The sequence below is a fragment of the Bidens hawaiensis genome, unplaced genomic scaffold, assembly GCF_021521415.1.
Source record: "Bidens hawaiensis isolate Kalapana, Puna unplaced genomic scaffold, B.hawaiensis_p1.1 tig00022500_1, whole genome shotgun sequence".
Taxonomy (NCBI): Eukaryota; Viridiplantae; Streptophyta; class Magnoliopsida; order Asterales; family Asteraceae; genus Bidens; species Bidens hawaiensis.
The window spans coordinates 163089-184757 of record NW_027493500.1 but is presented as its reverse complement, the minus strand read 5'-3'; the positions used below and the strand labels follow the sequence as shown (position 1 = coordinate 184757).

The window sequence follows — 21669 nt, the reverse complement described above, 5'->3', positions numbered from 1 at the left end:
TGTTATTGTTTTTTTTTCTTTTATTGTTTTTCTTCGAGGTTTTTTTTCATATATATTAGGATACAACACATTTGTAAATGATAATACAACTGTTGTATGCTTGAAAAAAGAAATACAGATTTTTGAGTTGTTTTATGATACAAAAATATGTTTAAAAAAAGAGTAGAATACACGGTTTTGTTTAATGTTTTTTTCTCAGCGTTTAGGATTTAAACGTAGTCAAATACAATTTTGTATTCAAACTAAAGTACTTTTTATATCATAAGCTATACGAATGTTAGTAGTCGGTACTTTATTGGCACTTGCATAAACCGACCAATTTTGACTGAAGATCGGTACCAACACCGGTATCGACATTTGTTTTTGTGGTTTTTGTTGTGTATAATTATATTTCTGGCAAACCGAATCATGTCCGACTAAATAATATTGATACCAATATCGATATTAAATCAAACTCCATTTTTAAATACTCTTGTATAAGAAAACAACTTGAAGATATAGCCATAATAGAGTAATTAAAAAAATAGAATAAAAATAAAAAAAACATCGTTTTCAATCGGTTTTTATTTAAAAAAAAAAAAGTAAATACAAAAAATATGAACACAAGAAACTGTTTCCAAAAACGTTTTTTACTATTTTTATTGAACGAAATGAAAAACAAAATATAAGTTCTATTATTTCTTTTTCATATTTTATATTTTGCTTTTTGGATAGAATTTTTTAATAAGAATTATTTTATTATAAAAGATTAAGAGTGAGAAAAGATAAGTTTATAAAGAAAAACCTATTTTGATAAATACTTCAATTCATCCATTTTGGTAAATACTTTTCCCCCCTCACCCTTTTTGGTAAAAAACTCGGCAAAAGTATCTACAAGTAGTGTGCTTGAAGGACTTTTATTAATGGCTCTCTACTGTTGAAGTCTTGAGGACACGAGTCTAAACCAAACTGTACGTTATAATTCAGAAAATACGGGAAATACTATTATACGCTTAGTTATAAAAGAATTGTAAATTTTTAATATTGGCATTAGAGGGGAATGGGCACTCAGAGGTATTACCTATGCACCCGTCAATCCCGCACTTCCATCTCATTTTATGATATGCCATAGATTTTCCTCCTCTGCTTGTGAGACTGAACTTAATATTACTCCACCCCATACACACCGCAGCAAAATAATGTGGCGGAGCGAAAACGTCATACCATGATTAATAATTCACAAAAGATTTAAACTTTTTAATTTTTTTGAAAATAAGAGGAAGAACACATAAATAAAAAATCTAGAAAGTTTTGAACACAACTCAACTGAAAGAAAAAAAAAGTTTTATATAAAAGAAAACCTGGTTGGTTCAACTCGCAAGTTCTTCAACAAAACGCTACCACCGGAAACGGATGTCCCTTCACAAAAGACCCAAAATCACTCTGTTGGTGTAGGTCCCTTGGACGGATCTAACAACATAACACTAGTCTACTTGGATCATTCTCAACACTAGCTAGCGAAAATCACTAGTGAGAAACCGAGATCTCGAATCTTGTTTGTAATGTTTATTTCTGTGAGGAAAGAGATGAGAGAGTTTAAACTATGGATAAGACCAGAGATTTGACAAAAGGTTGGTTGTGCATGAGATACACGTACTATATATAGTGTGTGTGCTCATACACTATGATTTCATTATTTACAGCCCAATGGGCTCCATCATACATGGCCTTGGCCCAAACATGCAAATAAACAAAGTCCAACTAGCTAACATACATAAATGACAACGTATAATCAAATACGAAAGACTAAACACAAAATGGGTCTAACAACCTCCATCTAGTCTTTAGTATTTGTTTTGTTAGCTCATGTCTTCAGCGGACTCGGACTCGTACTCAAACACTTCGCCGTGATCAAATGGTTGTTTTTCAACAAGAAAACGAACAAACTTGTTGAATTTTCCGACGATAGCGTTGGTGCAATCCCTACGCACATATTCAACCGTGCACAAAGGAGATCTATAAAGCTTAAGTAGATCTTCCTTTCCAAATTCTGATAGCTCGTGCTCATCGAAAAAGCAGAGGTGATGCATGCTGTGACAATGAAGTATCACCTCCCATTTCTCGTTGTCAAACTCCCATGAGATGAAGTCATAAAGAAGGTCGTCTTCAAAGGGCATGCCGTGCATGATGGATTCTCCATGATCTTTAGGCATCTTGTATCTCCATCCCTTTGTCTTCTTGCTGGTGATGGGATTGACTTCTTTGTCTTGAATGATCTCCTCGGATTCAACGGGAATGTTGGGTAGTCTTTCCTCCATTCATGTTTCATGCCTTAGGAACAGTTTGAACCATCCTTGTAAGGTGTCTTCCACTTCTCCTCCACCCACCATCCTTCTGAAGTAATTCATGTCAGGAGTGGACAGGGTGTGCATATCTCCATAGGAAAGATATGTCAGATCACCATTTGCACGTCGAATAGCCTACCTTCTGCTATCCTTGTGTCACCGTGCATAGAGGATTGGAGAATCATCATGGTACAACTTCAACCTCCATCTCAAACTCGCCATTCTGCTCACGCTATAATATTTGATACACTTCATTGACTTCATTGTAGCATTCTTGGCAGAGGGAGCAACAACAGGCTCTTGAGCTGGCTCTACGGTCACCCTTACCGGAGTATATGGGTTAAGAAAGAATTTATAAATCAGTTTATATTAAAATCTTAAAGAAAAATATGAGATTAGGTGGCCTGAAACACAACTAGTGTGTTTTAAGCGAGTGAGCTCGGTTTAGTTCGGTTTGTGTGGTTCAATAGGTTCAAGACTTGGTATATGACCAAGTTTGGTTCCAACAAATCCATATCACAACAACAAATACAAAAAGTAAATATAAAAATTAGACATTTGAATCTTACATGCAACTTGTTTTAAATCATTTAGATAAAGAGTTAAAACAGGAGTTCGGTTTCGGTTCGTTCCGTGACTCGGTATGAGATCGAGGTTGGGCAATTTTATAGAATAGTAACCAAGTTTCAAAAGTGTTCCAATTAGGTCACTCAACTTTAAAAAGTGTTCCAATTATGTCACTCAACTTTCATATTTTATTAAATTAAATGTTTTAACATGCTTTTTTTAACGTTTTTATTTTTTGTTTCATATAGGAAATGTTTTTATCTTTTTTTTATGTTGACGTTGAGTGGCGACGTTGATTATATTTTTTATTTTTGAATTTTAATATAATTAACGTTTTTTTATTTTTTTTAAAATATAACTACATATATTGCAAATTCCGACCCCCACATCTTACCCTCCATTTCTTTCTTCACAAATAAAAAAATCGGTGAGACTCGATTTGAAGATTTAGTGACCCGATTTGAAAAAAATATGCATGAGTGACCTAATTGGAACACTTTTGAAAGTGGGTTACTATTCTATGAGATATTCCCACTAATATAAGACTTAGAAAACTCAGATCTTAAACAAAACAGTAAGCTTAAACAAATAAAAATGTTGAAATAGACTAAAATAGCCCTTTCATGCAAATTTGCCTTAGGATGACATAAACATCTAATTCAACTGTAGTTGAAGAAGGGAAAACAAAGAAACAAAGTAGTATAACATAAACAAACTGAAAACATCCCAAAACATTACTTAAATCGGATTGAAAAGCAAAAAAAATGTTCTATTTGACTTTTAAAGTCAACTTAGGCAAGAACACTTTAATTTGCTTCCAAAAATCCAAAAAATTAGAGAGAAAGGGATAAGTTTATATGCAAGAAGTAGGGGATAAGTTTGCATAGATGGTTAGGCATTAAACCATCTTAGAACCACTTTTGCATTCAATGTGGTTGGTTGATTTTTAATACAAGTTAAATAAATTAATTAAATAAAATCTGATTTAGATGTTTGGAAAAGTTTGGTTTTTTGGCAAAAATGGTCCTTGTACTTTGGTTTGGGTTGGTTTCAAGCAGAAAATAACGAATTAAACACCGTTAAAAATATTAAAACAACACAACAAATGGGGCATGATTATAACATGACGGGCATTCTTTTAAAGGATCCAAAGTATAACAAATTTAAAACGGGTCGGGTTTTGAAAATGACGAATGTCATTTAAGTTTTTCTAATGAACATGTACATTCTTGTATTTCCAAACACCATATAGACGAGATAATAACCTAGGGTGAAATTTAGATGCGATTACGAACCGACCCCACCCAAGGTGAGCTCCCCTTGGGTGGGTGATTTACACCTTTGGAAACACACACATACAAAGATAGAATATGATATATTTATAGCAAACAGTAATATTCTAGAAGCCTTTTCCCCGTTGAATCTAAACGCGCGCACCGAAGCTCTCGTCTCATCATGTTCAAGTACAAATTATATCTAGGTTTCCCGCCCACTTTAGTTATTAAGTTGATCGTATTTAACAGGCTTAGTATTTTGATATCATAAATCACATTTTTAGCCTTACAGAAAGGCATTGAACCCAACTTTTACGCACGGATCTCCAAACAAACACACCTTTACGCAATTTTGGAACTTTAACCTAGTTGAGAAACAAGAAGAACACTATAACATACTCAAACACAACTTATAACAGATTTTCAAGCTAGCAAACACACTTTCTTAGCCCGAAACCCATTTGTAACACTCGAACACACTTTGTTGTACTAAAACAAACCTCACAAACATTCAAACAAGACCTAAATCCAAGGTTGTGACCAAAGAACCACAACTAGTAGAGCCGAAAACTCTTATACCAATTGTATGTCCTTATAACGGGATCAGACAACGTGTTTTTGGATCAATCTCACACCGAGCTTGCGAAAATCACTAGATCTCGGATTTTGTTTGATGTTCGGTTATTGTCGAGAAAGAAAGAAAGAGAGAGACGGAGTAGAGAGAGTTGGTAGTAAGGAGTGGATAAGATTTCCAAAATGTTAGCTTAGCATGTGCATGCTTTTTTATAAGTGAAGCCATGCCAAGCCCAATTCTATTATTCACGGCCCAATGGGCTTTTGTATACAAGGCCTCGGGCCTAAATTTACATATAAATGAAACCGAAAGCTAATAAAATATATCGTGACATGATTGAAATATAATACAAATGACTAAAAAACAATATAGGGCCTAACAATCTTGTGTGATTACGCAGTTAATTGTCATACTTACAAACCTAGGGTTTTTGAGTTTTTTTGTCCTAGTTTAGTCCAATAAGGATTGATATTGATCTAGGATTGGTATGTTTATAAATAGGGTGTGTTTGTAAACTATTAACAACACAACAACTAATAATACTATCAGGTTTAGATTAATCTCTAATATATATATATAGATTGTTATTAATTTTGTCTAAAATATACAAACAAGTATGACTGTATGAATTTAATGAATTTGTGGAATTATATGATTTTTGAATTTTAAAATTCCTTTTGAAAACAAATTCCGGTAAGCTGAAAAAGTTAATAATATCTTTTTATTGGAAAAGGATATAAAAGGAAACTGATAAGAAAGTTGAGGTGCAAAAAACTGCAGCAGAAAGTTGAGGTGGCCACCAAATTTCTTTTTATATTAAAATTCCTACACGTTAGAATTGAAATAACCGGCTATTTCCTTTTTATATTATTTATTTAGTTATTATTTTTAATAATTGCTCCATAATGGCAACCAAATTTCTTGTCATATTTGCTCTCCTGTTCGTACAAAGATTATGCTTGAGCAACACCACCATGCTTATGACTTCTTCAAATGTTACATGTACTCTAAGGGAGAGACAATCCCTTCTTGCAATCAAACAAAGCCTCACAGACAAATATAATCTTCTTTCATCATGGAATGGAGTGGAGTGTTGTGAATGGCAAGGTGTTGGGTGTGACAGCCGGAATGGTCATGCCGTGAAACTTGATCTTCGATCAACAGAATCTTTTCAAATGCAAATATCAGGAGCATCTGCAAAGCTGCGAATATATAGATGCCTTGAAGGTGAGTTGAGCCACTCGTTACAAAATTTGAAGCATTTACGTTACTTGGACCTGAGCATGAACAATTTCTCAGGAAACATTCCTGAATTCTTAGGATCCTTTCAAAGGTTGGAATACCTTAATTTATCATTCTCAGGTTTTGAACACGGAATAGTTCCTCATCATCTAGGAAATCTCTCAAGATTACAATTTCTTGATCTTAGGAGTTTTTATGATGGAAAAGTGGATTATGCTACAGTTTATATACTTATATTGGATGATTTGGGATGGGTGTCTTCACTAGCATCATTAAGGTACTTGGATTTGTCAGGAATAACCGTTGAACATATTGATTGGTTTCATTCTGTTAACATGCTCCCTTCTTTGCTTACACTAAACATGGCATCGTGATATCACTTTCCCTACCATTAAATTCGTCAATTTCACGTCTGTTATTTCGCTCGATCTATCTTTCAATGACATTGATTCCAACATTCCTATATGGTTTTCAAACCTTACTGGTCTCATGCAACTAAACCTTTTTGGCAACTACTTTCATGGAGAAATTCCTGATTTTTTTGGAATGTTTAACTCACTTGCTTCCATCGACCTCTCAGCAAATTCCTTTGATATCTTAATGCCAGATCTGTTTTGTAATTTGAGCAGTCTCGTTTATCTGAACCTTTTGGGAAGCATGTTTTCTGGTCCTATTCCTACATGTATTGGACTACTCTCGAGACTAGAAGATCTAAATCTTGATCTCTCCGATAACAAACTGGCTGAAGTTCTCTCTGAAAGTTACTTTACCAAGCTAAAGAATCTAAATCGTTTGGTGTTGTCTGGCAATTCACTAGCATTTAATATAAGCTCTCTATGGATTCCTCCGTTCCAACTACATAAATTTTATGCACGTTCCTTAAACATTGGACCTCACATCCCGAATTGGCTTCAAACTCAAACAAATCTCCAGGTGTTAGATCTTTCTAACTCAGGTATTAGAGATGAAATACCAGCATGGTTTAATAGCATCATGTCTTCTATATTTCACCTGGATCTATCAGATAACTTACTTTCGGGACATGTTCCTCCAATAGATGAAACATCAAACAAAAATCTGAGTATTATTAACCTCTCAAAAAACCATTTCACGGGAAGCTTTCCCGAACACTTATGCATGGTTCCTAGCATCCAGGTTTTGGATTTATCACAAAATTATTTTTCAGGAAGGCTTCCAGGATGCTTAGTGAGCTTGATTAAATTGGGAGTGCTAGATGTTGCAAATAATAACATAACTGGTGCTGTTCCAAGTTCATTGGGTTCTCTAAAACTTTTAGAATCGTTGCACTTGCAAAACAACAAACTGGAGGGGCATATCCCAATGTCGTTACAAAACATGACTAAATTGATCACTTTGGATTTAGGAAACAATTTGTTCAATGGAAGTATCCCTTTATGGATTGGTTAAAAGCTATCCACTCTTAGATATTTGGATCTCCACTCGAATGAGTTTAGAGGCAAGATTCCTCTACAACTTTGTCAACTCAACGATCTTCGATATTTAAGTTTGGCACATAATAACATAACAGGGACAATTCCTCGTTGCTTCGAGAATTTAAGTGGTATGGTCTCCGATCAAGATAATTGGTCTGGCAGTGTTCTCACTTATAAGTATGAATAAAATATTTTGGCTTCCATGAAGGGAATTCAGCTGGTGTACACCAAGACGATACATTTTCTCAGAACCTTAGACCTCTCAAGCAACAGCATTACAGGAGAAATTCCAGAAGTTTTGATGAAACTTGTGAGATTGAAGAACTTAAATCTTTCAAGAAACCAACTCACAGGACACATTCCAATGACGATTGGAAATCTTACTCAAATGGAATCTTTAGATTTATCGATGAACATGTTGTCTGGTCAGATTCCTCAAAGTCTTGCTACCTTGAACTTTCGAGCTACTTGAACCTATCGTTTAACCACTTATCTGGTCGAATCCCGGTTGGAAATCAACTCCAGACTCTTATAGACCCATCTACTTATGAAGGGAACGAAGGACTATGCGGGCCACCAGTACCAAGGAGCTGCAAAGGAAACAATTTATCAGATAATCAAGTTGCTGAAGATGATGGTCAAGATTATGATGAAGGCACGTGGTTATATAGTGGCATGGGATCGGGTTTCGTTGCAGGATTCATGGGACTGATTGGTAGCTTGTACTTCATCAGGGCTTGGAGATTGTCTTACTTCAAGTTTCTTGCAAATGTTTACGGTTGGCTAAATGTACAAATTCTGTTGACTCTTGCTCAGCTATGGAGGAAGCTTTTCTAATTATCAGGTACATTCGTGTATTCACAAACACCATCTTTTACATGACTGACAGCTATGAGATAATAATAATAATAATAATAATAATAATAATAATAATAATAATAATAATAATAATAATAATAATAAATAAATAAATAAATTCCTGAACTACAAAGATGAGATAATAATAATAATAAATATATACATAAATAAATTCCTGAACTACAGAGATGAGATAATAACAAAAAGTATTGATACAAGTTTTTGCAGTTTGCTCTTGAGAGAAGAGAAGACATGCTTACCTTCGGTTTTCTCCCGTCATCGCTATGCTCTCAGATAAGATAAATAAAATATGATGTTATATATATAGCCTTTCTTGTAATTGATTCACCGTTTATGTTTATGTAACTAAGACGTTATTGGTTTTTATTATTATCATAAAATCTCAGTATTTTTTTTTTCATGACAGATTTTCGGTTGCATATTCATAAATAAAATACCTTAATAATTATAAAAATAAAAGTTTTTTTTTTGTTTTTATAGTTTTTCACACATTTATAAATATATTCAAACCACAATCTTTTACAAACTCACAAAATTGTACACAAATATTTCTATGATAATCTAGATTTCAAGGAGTACATAGAGATGGTGACAAGTACTTGGATTTCATAATGAGTGGGCGAGTGGCAAATCTTCCATGTTTTGACAGAAAACTGTGAAAATTTTATATGCAAAATGTTATGATAATCAAGCATTTAACTGTTATTTCTACAGCAATTGAATTGATAACCAGTAAAGTTATAGATATCAAATGTGGTGACATGGCAGCATAATAAATCAATGTTGTTTCGGGCCCAATATCAAATTGATTCAGAATTCACGAATTGAGAGTACAAAGAACTAATGCAACTACCTGTTATATATAAGAAAATTAAAATTCACTGACCCGTGACCAATTCCTGTTATATATAAATGGATATTTGTGAGTAAGAAGCGCTTAAAGCTGTTTAGTAGGACCTTAAAAATAGGCAGACCACAAAGCAGCTCAATACAACAGCAAACATCTAGTAATAACCACCAATACATCTTAAGAACAGCTTTATGCAAAAACATACATCAAAGGTATTAAACAGATTACGAAGCATATCATCAAGCACCAAATTGGTTCAAACATTTCGTCAAACAGGTGGTGACTGGTGAGCACCCTCAAACCTTTCAAAAAGTAAGAGAAACGAGGTAAAAAGAGAGCAGATGGAAAGATAACTAAACGATGACCATCAATCAAATGACCGTTGGTGGCAGTCACAAACGAGGGGAGTTATAAATTTTTATTATGTTCCAATGTTCCATGTTATTGTGATTTTGCACTCTAGAAGCAAAGATTTTCCCTCTTTATTAATCTAGATTTGATTTCTTCTGTTCAATGCGCAAATGAATCGTACAAACATAGAAAACAACCGAAAGCCTAGTAACGAGATCTGTAAAATTATGAAAGAGAACTAAAATGATGAATGAAATCGCAAGAAGTGTAGTAGCCGTTAACGAGCTTATAACCACCCCTACACCAGCTAACGACCAAGTTTCTAACTTGTCACATTATACCCCTCGCCTTTCCATGTTGTAAGAAAACAACCTAATTAAAGTCTCTAAATCCAACACTATAACAATTTTAGAATATGACCGTATTACACCTTAAATAACAAAATTGGAGGCCATTTTGAAGCAAATAAAAAAGTACTTTAACATGTATTAGATAAATTTTTGGGAATATAAAATAAATCACCAACAAGGAAGGCATAAAACGTCTGATGGAGAGAAGGCCCAATGGACTTTAGCCATAAAGATATAGGCCTCTTTAGTCAATTTATATAAATGAAGTCTAAATGATGAATTTTGTTGTGGGTTAACTTTAATTCCGGTTTATTTTTGTGTTGTATTTCAAACTAGTGTGTCTAATTACTATTCATCTTGTATGGGATGCTTCATTTTCATTTAGTACATGATCGATTATAATTCATATTTTCTTAGACTATTTAAATCATGAAGTTAACTACTATAAATGTTTTATTGTTTTCTAGATTTCTTGCATCTGGCTGCATGGATTGGGTACTTTCATACCTCCAAATTATCATGTTAAACCAAAGTATCCTTTTAATTTTTTAAAAAGAAAATCAGAATTATATATACAAAAAGATTCTATACTATGCTGCTATACATCCTCCTCTCCGGCATGTGAGACTGAACTTTATCGTACTCCAGAATGAGCACCAGTTTTCTTGTCGTTTTAAAAAAAAAATTAAAAAAAAAAGAGAGATGTTATTTACTTCCACCACCCATGCTTGTGACTCTGTGCTTTATATAAAAAAAAATCCGTATTCGTTAATTAATTCAAGCTGGCATGCCTCATGAAAGCAACTGTTTTTATATCTGTTATGCTGATTCTCATATTAAAAATGAATTAATAAAGGAAATTGGCCTTGTTGTGCTATAGATTATGAGGAATAGATAGATTATGAATTAACAATTATCACTTTTACAAATAGTTTTTAGTAAGCCAAAAAAAAAATTATAGTAAGATATTACTCGATCTAAATTTTAACTTTTAGACTAACTTTATCAACAACCTCACAATAGATTGTTACACTATTTGACAATTAAAAAAATAGATTAAAGCAAATTAATTCCACAGCACAGCCATGCTCACAACCTAGGTCATGAGTACATGACCCCATGCATTTAAATATTCCTTTTTTTCTTCTTTTCTTTTACACAATTTCTTTTATATACAATTTGATTTTCTTTTAATCATTTATAAAATTTAACTTATTTTAAATTTTTTAAAATACAATTTTGTTTAGTTTATTTTTATGAGCATTTCTATATAAAATTTATTAAAACGGAGCATTTTTAAAAACATCTGTTTTTTAATATTATTATATGTAAATTATGTATGTTCAATATTATCTATTGTATGTTTTATCTTTAGTTTATTTTTAATTAGCGTGTAAGATGTTTAATTATCAAGTTATGTATGTGTAAGATATTTGATTTTTCAATTTATGTGTTTTATGTATGTGTAAGATAAAAATAATATGATATCATCTGCTCATTCTAACATATATTCATGGACCTGTGACTAATACATGGCTTGCGACTAATTCATGGAGTATTAGTCTTGATAGTTTTTTTAATTTAATAGATTTTATATAATAAATTAAAACATAAATAATATTTATGTATTACGTATTAAAATAATCGGGTTTAGTTGGGTTGTGAATAAAAGTGAAAAAATGGGTTAGGTTGGGTTGTGTATGTGAAAAAGAGATAAATTAGTTTTTTATTAAAAAGTTGGGTTGAGTTGGGTAGGGTTGGGTTGGGTTGGGTTGGGTTGTTGATAATCTTAGTCTTAGCAACTGATATGAAAGTTTCCATGCAAAAAACCTGCAGCCAAGCAAAGTTGACGATTGGATAAAAAAGTATGGGTTTGGCCACCAACTGCTAAAAGGACTTGTGGACAAGTCTAAACCAAAGTATTGTTTTTAATTTAAAAATAAAAAGATTCTTTAATACGTTGTTATACATTCTCCTCCCTGCTTATGACTTTGAAATTTATCTTACTTCCAACAATGGAAACCAGTTTTCTTGTCATTTTAACCTTCCTCTTCTTCCAGCCATTTGTCATTACCACTTCTTCAAATGTTACATGGATCCAAACAGAGAGAGAATCCCTTCTATTCAAACAAGCCCTTACAAACTCAAATCATCTTCTGTCAACATGGACTAGATTAGAATGTTGTGAATGGCATGGAGTCGGTGTGATAGTCGAAATGGTCATGTTGTCAAACTTGATCTTCGATCATCAGTGTCTTCGGAGGAAACTATTACATACAATCACAAAAAGTGGCTGGAAGGTGAGTTAAATCCTTCGTTACAGAATTTGAAGCATTTGCGTTATTTGGACATGAGCATGAACAATTTATTAGGAAACATTCCTGAATTCTTAGGATCGTTTAAACACTTGGAATACCTTAATTTTTCACGCTCAGGTTTTTCTAGAAAAGTGCCTCATCATCTAGGAAATCTCTCAAGGTTACAATATCTTGATTTTAGAAACTGTTTTCCATATTATGATGATCAGCATAGAGCATTCACTTATATTAAATTCTCACAAGTGCCAATCATCGATGATTTGGGATGGGTGTCTTCGCTATCGTCATTAACGTACTTGGATTTATCAGGTATAACCATTGGTAACCATACTGATTGGCTCCATCCAGTTAACATGCTCCCTTCTTTGCTTACATTAAACCTCGCATGGTCAAATCTCAAATATATCCCTACCATTAAATTCGCCAATTTCACGTCTCTTAGTTCACTCGACCTCTCTTTAAATGGCATCAATTCCACCATTCCTTCATGGTTATCAAACCTTTCTGGCCTCATGCATCTAAACCTTCATAGAAACCAAATCCATGGTAAAGTTCCTGAATTTGTTGGAAGTTTCAACGCTCTTACTTCCATCGACCTCTCAGGCAACTCCTTTAAAACTTCGATTCCAAATCTGTTATGTAATCTAAGCAGCCTTGTTCATCTAGACCTTTCATGGAACATGTTTTCTGGACATATTCCTTCAAGCCTTGGACAAATCTTGAGGTTAGAAGCCCTATATCTTAATTATAACTATTTGAGTGGGAGCATTCCCATGAGTCTTGGGCAACTTTCAGATCTCTCCTACAATTCATTGGTTGGGGCCCTTTCTGAAACTCACTTCACAAAGTTAAAGAATCTACTTCATTTAGAGTTTTCACGGAATTCGTTAGCATTGAATTTCGGCACTAAATGGATTCCTCCCTTCCAGCTGCAGACATTGAAGGCTGGTTCCTGCAACGTTGGACAAATCTGCAGTGGTTAGATCTTTCTAACTCGAGTGTTAGAGATACAATCCCTGAGAGTCTTTCACAACTTTCAAAGCTCAAGAGTCTAGATCTCTCCTACAATTCATTGGTTGGGGTTCTTTCTGAAGCTCACTTCACAAAGCTAAAGAATCTAATTCATTTAGAGTTGTCGTGGAGTTCTTTTTCTTTGAATTTCAGCTCTCAGTGGATCCCCCCTTTCCAGCTGCAGACATTTGAGGCAGGTTCCTGCAACATTGGACCCCACTTCCCGAATTGGCTTCAAACACAGACAAATATTCAGAGATTAGATCTTTCTAACTCAAGTTTTAGAGATACGATACCTGAGTGGTTTGAGAAAATCTTGAATCATATTGATTACTTGGATTTGTCCAATAACAAGATTGGTGGCAAACTACCACGGTTTGGTTCCAATAACAAGATTAGTACCTTGAAGATGAACTCGAACAAATTTGAGGGACCACTAATTACATTTCCAAATAATGTGAGGATTCTGGATCTCTCAAATAACTTGCTGTCTGGACATGTTGCTCAAACGGATAGAACAGTGAATCCAAGTCTGGAAGTTGATAATCTCTCAAACAACCGTTTCACTGGAAGCATTCCAGTACGTTTGTGCAGGGCACCTTCGATTCAGGTTTTGGATTTATCACAAAATAGGTTTACCGGACGGCTTCCTGGGTGTTTAGGGAATCTGATTTGGTTGCAAGCGTTGGATCTTTCAAACAACACCATAACTGGTTCTGTTCCAAGTTCATTGGGTTCTCTTACCAAACTCGAGTCATTGCACTTGCACAACAATAGATTTGAAGGGTATCTTCCGCTATCTATTAAGAACTTGACATGGTTGGTTACAATGGATATAGGGAATAATTTTTTAGAGGGTAGTATCCCTTTCTGGATTGGAGAAAACCTATCAAGCCTTAGAATCTTGAACCTCGAATCAAATAAGTTTACGGGTAAGATTCCACTGCAACTTTGTCAACTCAGTGCTCTTCAACTTTTAAACTTGGCACAAAATAATATAAGTGGGACGATTCCTCGTTGCTTCAGTAATTTAAGTGGACGATTTGTTCTTCATATACTTGATACTATATAGAAAAACATTGTGGCTTCCATGAAGGGAGTTCAGCTGGTGTACACCATGACAATAAGGTTTCTCACATCCTTAGATCTCTCTAGCAACAACATTACAGGTGAAATTCCAGATGCTTTGATGAACCTTGTAGGATTGAAGAGCTTGAATCTTTCAAGAAACCAACTGAAAGGACTGATTCCAATGACGATAGGAAACCTAAGTCAAATGGAATCTTTAGATTTGTCAATGAACATGTTGTATGGTCGGATACAGACTCTTGCAGATTCATATATCTATGAAGGGAACGGGGACTATGTGGGCCACAAGTATCAAGGAGCTGCAAAGGAAACAGTTCAACATATTATCATGTTGGTGAACATGATGGTCATGATGAATATGTTGGTGAACATGATGGTCATTAGTGACCATTAAATAAGTAATTATGTATTTTCTATTAGCATAAGCGATGTAAGTGCACTATGCATCAGGACTTGTATCTTTTATGTCCAAGGTATAACTTAGGGTGGCAATTCATGATACAACATAAAACACAGCACGAATATAATCAAGTTTCAAGTACGTTGACAGGTTTAACCTGTTTAACAAAGAGGTGGGGTCATGGTTATGTTAAAAACTAACGGGATGACCCGTTAACCTGTTTAAGCTAGTTTGTGTTGGGTATAATCTTGATTGAGTCAAAGTCGGGTAACGGGTCAATTAGGTTGTTGCAAAATTGGTGTAGCTTGACCGAGTAAAATGGATGTGCACGTGTGGGGCAAGCTGAACAATTGAGTAATTAGCTTTTCATTTTTTTTCTGTATATTCACTTAAACAAAATCGTGAGTTTGAGTGTGTGTTTGTGTGTGTGAAGTGGGCCTGATCCAACAGTTTGATGGCTTTTTTTAGTTTCCATATTAAAGAGGGTTGTTTAGAAAGTTGACTTCATTATACAGAACAAACTTTGTATGCCGATTCGTTTTTTTTTAACTTTTCTTAGCATGAACTGCAAACTGGACATTGATTCGTACTGAGGAAAGTACTTTCATTGTTTATATCATCTTGGTTATCGTGTACTTGACGATATTTACCAGCAATGTTACATGTTTTCATGTTATTGCTTGCTGCATATGCAGATAGTCAGGATATCAATCAAACATGGCCTCCATGGTCATTTGTGATATCAAAACATAAAAACATGATTTTATAAATATATTGAAGTAAAATATTTGATATTAAAAATTCAGTCAACTCTTAATAATTTTGCAGCCAACCAGTGTTGACTGCAAAATAACCCATAAGTCAAAGTCCACCAATAACTACAAGTATGTGTGTGGCCCCACCAACTGCTGAAAAAACAGGTAAACAACCAGATTGTGAAAGACTTGGAATCTTTTGAATGTGTTGGAACTTGGAAGTGAAAGTGAGTGGCCAACTGTTATTATATTTTTTATTTTATTACCGTGTAATAGATTATGAGGAATATGTTGGCTTTTGAGATGAATAAAGATCAAGAAAGGCAGCATTTCTTTCTTATTAATGAATGAGAAAAATAGAACGTACATTCTTGAGATCTAAAGGATCCCTTAAATAACAAGAGATAACAACCTAGCAACTAACCTCCTGAAGACTAGGTAAGTTACAACGTTTAAAACAAAGGAATAATTCAAACAAACTTAAATAACAAAATTAAATAATAAAAATGCATGTGCATAAGAAACCCATGTACTACATGTGGAGTTTAGGATCATCCTTCAACACCCCCTCTTGATTCAAACTCCATGACACCGAGCATATGCCTGAAGTAGACAAATTTTTCTCTAGCAAGAGCCTTTGTTAACATGTCAGCTAGTTGCTCGTTTGTGTTGCAGTGATCAAGTACCACCAGTTCTTGTGCAATCATTTCTCTAACAAAATGATGTTTAAGCTCAATATGTTTGGATCTACTGTGCATGACTGGATTTTTGCTGAGGTTAATTGCTGACATATTATCACAATAGATAGTAGTAGCATTCGATTGACTAAGACCCATATCTTCAAGCACCCTCCTCAGCCATATTGCTTGACAGGTAGTTGTTGTGGCTGAGATATTCTGCTTCAGTATTTGATAAAGCCACCGTCGACTGCTTCTTTGAACTCCAACTGACAACTCCACTTCCAAGTGAGAAAGCATAGGCTGAGACGCTTTTTCTGTCATCTACAAAACTGGCCCAATCACTGTCAGAGAACCCAATTAACTTAATGTTGGCCCGTTTATCATACCATATTCCATTGTTTTTTGTTGCTGCAACATACTTTAGAATTCTTTTGGCTGCACATAAATGCATCTTTGAGGGAGTCTGCATAAACCTTGAGACAACACTAACTGCACAAGTTAAATTTGGCCGAGTATAAGTCAAGTATATTTGCCCACCAACTAGACTTCTATACATTAACTCATTTGCTTTATCAGAAGCATCCTCTAGCATCAGTTTTTCAGTTGAACTCATAGGAGTATCTTCTACGTTGCACTCCTTCATTTAGTGTTAATTAATTTAAGCATGCCTCGTTGAACCAACGGTTATTATATCTTTTATTTTGATTCTCATGTTATCCTACCAACTACCAAGTACCAAAAAGATCCTTTTTTTTGTTTACATTCTATCCCACCAAAGTGAGAAATGGTTGATTTGTATATTTGTATTTATCTCTTTACAACACTGCCTCCCACCAAATTGGATGCCTCCATCAATATCTATATTTGTATATTTATATTTATCCTTATTAAAAAACCATTTAGTGTTAATTAATTTAAGCATGCCTCCCACCAAATTGGATGCCTTCATCACTGCCTTTGTCGATGCCCAAGCTGCTCAACTTGAGCAAACCAACCTTATATTATCGTTCGCCAAATCACTCCTCACTACCCTTGCTAAACCGGAACCTTCACTTGAACCGATTAAACCACCACAACAAGCATTGCCGCCTTCAACGCCTGAACTAAAAACTACCCCAAACAAGCAACACCACTCAAACCCTTGGAACCAAAAAGCTCACCCAAATTATCCTCTCATAGCAACCATGAACCAGCCCTCAAAACCGTACTTGAACGTACCAAAAATCACCTTCACAACAGCCCACTCAACACCCGAGATTCACCATTGAATAAAGAGGAACCGAAGGCAACCGGAACACGTGAATTGCGCCCACCGTGGCGAACCGTTGAAACTGCTCCGCATGTGGTTGTTCAGCTCGGATGGCGACCATCGTGGAAAACATATTCCGTTCTTGAGGACAAGAACATTTTGAAGCGCGGGAGTATTGATACGTACCACGTATCCATATCTTCAATCATGTCCCAATTCCCACGTTTAATTTAGTAATTAGTTGCATAGTTTATTTATGTTTCCATCTTCCCACGTATAATTGGTAGTTTGCATCCATCCCATGTTTCCCTTTATTTTAGCATGCATGAATTGTATTTAAACACCCTTTTGATGAATGAAAAGAAGAAGAAGAAAATTAGTAAAGTTTTATTGTCTCTTTCTCTCTAATGTTTCTTGGAGTCTAACCCGCTCAAAGGGTATATCAATTGGAATTAGATTAGCCATCTCGAATAGGCCTACATCAGAATACATGTTTTCTTTCTAAACAATTTAACTGTTGCTTCATAACTTGTTTTGTTTTGATGAATGGTTGTGTGTACATATTTGTTATGCTTTTGATTTGTTTCTAATTATATGATCAATAGGTAACTCAGTATTTTAGGATATTTCGTGAACTTTGGTATTTTTAAAACCTTTGTTCCAATATTAATATATCGGACAAATGAATAATTTCATTCTTCATTAACTATGTAGATGATAGAAGTGAATCATTGCTTAAAGAATGTTTAATAGTTCGAATGTGTATTTATTATTAAATTAATTAGCATTGTATCCCTGCTCACTGAGCAATATGCTCAACGTACGTTTTTCTTTCTTATATCTTAGGTTATCAAGACTATTGATGAGAAATGAAAGAGTGCTCAAGGGTTTAAAAGGGCATTTGTTTAATAAAAAGTTTCTTTGAAATCCATACTAAGTTGTTAAACCTTGTAATGTTTTAATCATTTTATGGAATTAAGTTTGTAATATGAATCTTTGTTCTAATATATAGCTCTCGGCTTCCGAGAGGGAATGCTATAGCAAATATAAATAAAAGGAAAATTGGTTTTAAATAATTCCAACTATGACCTATTGGTAAATAACAGTCCCAACTTTAACCTTGACTGGTGGCAGTCCCAACTATTTATGTATTTGTTTTTAACGGGCCGCGACTAACGGATGTTAACTCCGTTAGTCTTTGTCTGACGTGGCCATCCCAGCTGTCAAAAATCATCTTACGTGGAACGATGAGTGGCGGCAGACTGTGTATTATTATTATTATTATTATTATTATTATTATTATTCATCTCCCTTTTTTCTTAGTCCAGTACCACCGCCACCACCCCTCGTTTCCCGCGAGCCACCACCACCCCTTGCCGGAACACACGACCACCACCACCACCCCTCGCCAGAACACACGACCAACACCATGTCTATCCCCTGCAACCAACACCGAAACCCATGACCACCACCATGTCCATCCCTACAACCACCACCGGACCGACCACCACCATTATCTTACTCATCGGCCACCGGCGGTGGAGATCTAAACAGATTATGTCGGAAACCACCATGTTCTCTGCCCAAGTAACTATTTCTCGGCTTGTACAGGCAACTTCCACTCGATCTCTGTACCGCCACCACGTTGGCACTCAGCCGCCACCACCTCGTCTGCAACGTCGCCGGAAACACCACCATCTCAACTGAATCTCATATCTAGAGCCAACCTCAGACACGATTTAAACCTTGAATTAGGGTTAAAAGAGGGGAAATGAATGTTGATCTTCAAGGAGAACGATCTAGACCCTGGATTAATGTTGGAAGTATGATTTGGGGATTGATTTGATGATTATTGTTTTTGAAATGTCTGATGAAGATGATGATGGTGGTGGTTGGGTTGTGGTGGGAATGAAATGGGTGGGGAATTAGGGTTTTATTATTATTATTATTATTATTATTATTATTATTATTATTATTATTACCGGTTGCCACGTAAGCTGCCACGTAACCAGTTTCTTAACAACTAGGCATGCCACATAAGCATCAGACTAACGGAGTTAACATCCGTTAGTCGCGGCCCGGTAAAAACAAATGCCCCTTTAGTTCGGACCGCCATCAGTCAAGGTTAAAGTTGAGACTGTTATTTACCAATAAGGCATGGTTGGGATTATTTAAAACCAATTTTCCTAAATAAAAACATACTTGTGTACAAGTGCATTTATGTTCCATATGTTCACAAATCCAAAGCAATATAAAATGTTCAATTAACCATAGATATTGCTCAAGATCGATTTACGTTTGGTGTTAGTGATTTGTCTTGTAAATACTACAATTGATGTGTTTTTATATCAATGGTTCTACAAGAGGACAATATGTCTTTTTTTTCAATAATATGGTTAGATTATTTAGATGGGTAAAGTAAAATGCAAAGAGATACAAAAATAAGAAGTGTGAGAAGTATTTGTGATCACACAAAAAACTCATTAAAAATAAATTCAAAAAAAATAATAAAAAAACAAAAAAATTTTAAAAACTAAAATGTGTTTCGTCATCATTCTCGTTAAAACAAAATAATAAAAAAATGACGAAAAAATTAAAAAAAAATAATGAAAAGACACAATGCCGAGATCAAAGACACAATAACGAAAATGAATAAAAGACACAATTATAATTAAAAAAAGACATAATAGATCGCAAAATATAACATAGTGCTGAAGAAAATATAGCACAATGTTGAGTAATATAATACAATATAAAGAAAAAATGACACAATCACTACAAGAAATTTGAGTGTCCGCTAAAGACCCCCAAAGTCTCCGCTAAAACAATAGCGGCGACATGTCGCCGCTAATTCTTTAACGCGTCGCCGCTAATGAGCTACCGGAGATATTGCCGGAAAATTTGCCCGGGGCGGAGTTCCACATTTTGAACGCAACAAAACGTTTGAGTAGCAATCAAACTGAATTTGTAAACAAATCAACACAAAACACACTTATATTCTCATTAAAATCGTTTAAATTAATTACATGAACTTTATATGATTTCTACATAATATTACAAGAAATAAAAACTACGTGGCCGGAACTTGAAAACACGGTGGTATTCCAACAGAGACAGAGCTTGATAGTGGTGGATCTTGACGGTGCCGAATCTCGAAAATACGGTGGCGGATCTTGAAAATACAGTGGCCGATCTGAAGGTGTGCTTGGTTACGGCATCGGAACGTCAAGTTTCGGTGTTTGACGGTACGCCGGAGCTTTTATGATTTGGTGTTGGAGCTAATTAAGATTCAGTCCGGCTGATGTTTGGTCGAGGGGAGCTCATTCAATGAATAAAATTGGGTGCAGGGAGGGGTGTTTGAGGATAAGGTTGTGGTGTTTTGAAGATAAGGTTGTGGTTGTTGGGTGTAAAGAATAGTTAAGCATATTCCAACCTTTTGATTAACTTTTTATCAACGGCTGGTAAGTAGCCTGATAGGAAACACGCGGATCATGACCTTTAGTGGCGACAATCCCTATGTCGCCACTATTGAGGTAGCCACTATTGCTTGTTTTTCTTGTAGTGAATGTCAAGGGAAAAAGACACAATCAATAACGAAAACAAACCCAAAACACAATGATTAACAAAAAGACACAACGACTTTTTCACTCACTATTGTTTTTTTTCTTTGAGAACGAGAAAGACGGTGGAAACATTTTTGTGTTTTTACTTTTTTTTTATTAAATTTTAAGCTATGATTTTTTTATTAATTGTTTTTTGAAGGTTTTTTTGTGTGGCTACAAATCCTTTTAATCTTTCTCATTTTTGTTCTCATTTGTAGAATAACTTGAAAATAAAGTACTACAGTTGATGTGTTTCTATATTAATGGCTCTACAAGAGTACACTATGTCTTTTTTTAATAGTATGGTTAGATTAGATAGATAGTTAGGATTTACATATGGATATTTATTTAAAGATCTCCTTAATATAATGTTCCTCTCGGTCAGCTTAATGAAAGCAATCTCCGAAGCAATATAATGTTCTGTAATTTGAAAGCCAAAACGACACCATGAAATCTGTGGAATTTTTAAAGAAAAATCAGCATTTTGTTCTGGGTAATGGCGCAGTGTCAATCTGTTTAGATTTCAGTTTGTGTTGTATACTTGTATATTGTTGGTCTGGTAGGTCACTCCATCAGATATCAACTACACTTAAGCAAATAAATCTCCATAAGTTTCCAATAAATCTCCATAAGTTTAACCCTTGGCAACTGATATGAAAGTTTCCGTTCAAAAAATCTGCAGCCAAGCAGAGTTACGATA

At 34.8% G+C, this 21669-nt stretch overlaps 2 pseudogenes across 1 annotated transcript; one reads left to right on the top strand and one right to left on the bottom strand.

Annotated features, from left to right (window-relative positions):
- The first annotated feature begins 5644 nt into the window (after positions 1–5644).
- LOC143565629 (receptor-like protein EIX2) lies at positions 5645–8711 on the top strand (annotated as a pseudogene). Its single transcript, XR_013141106.1, has 2 exons — positions 5645–8279; positions 8522–8711. The product of XR_013141106.1 is annotated as a receptor-like protein EIX2 (transcript).
- Positions 8712–16278: 7567 nt separating this feature from the next.
- Positions 16279–16761, bottom strand: LOC143565638 (secreted RxLR effector protein 161 pseudogene; annotated as a pseudogene).
- Between the last annotated feature and the right edge of the window lie 4908 nt (positions 16762–21669).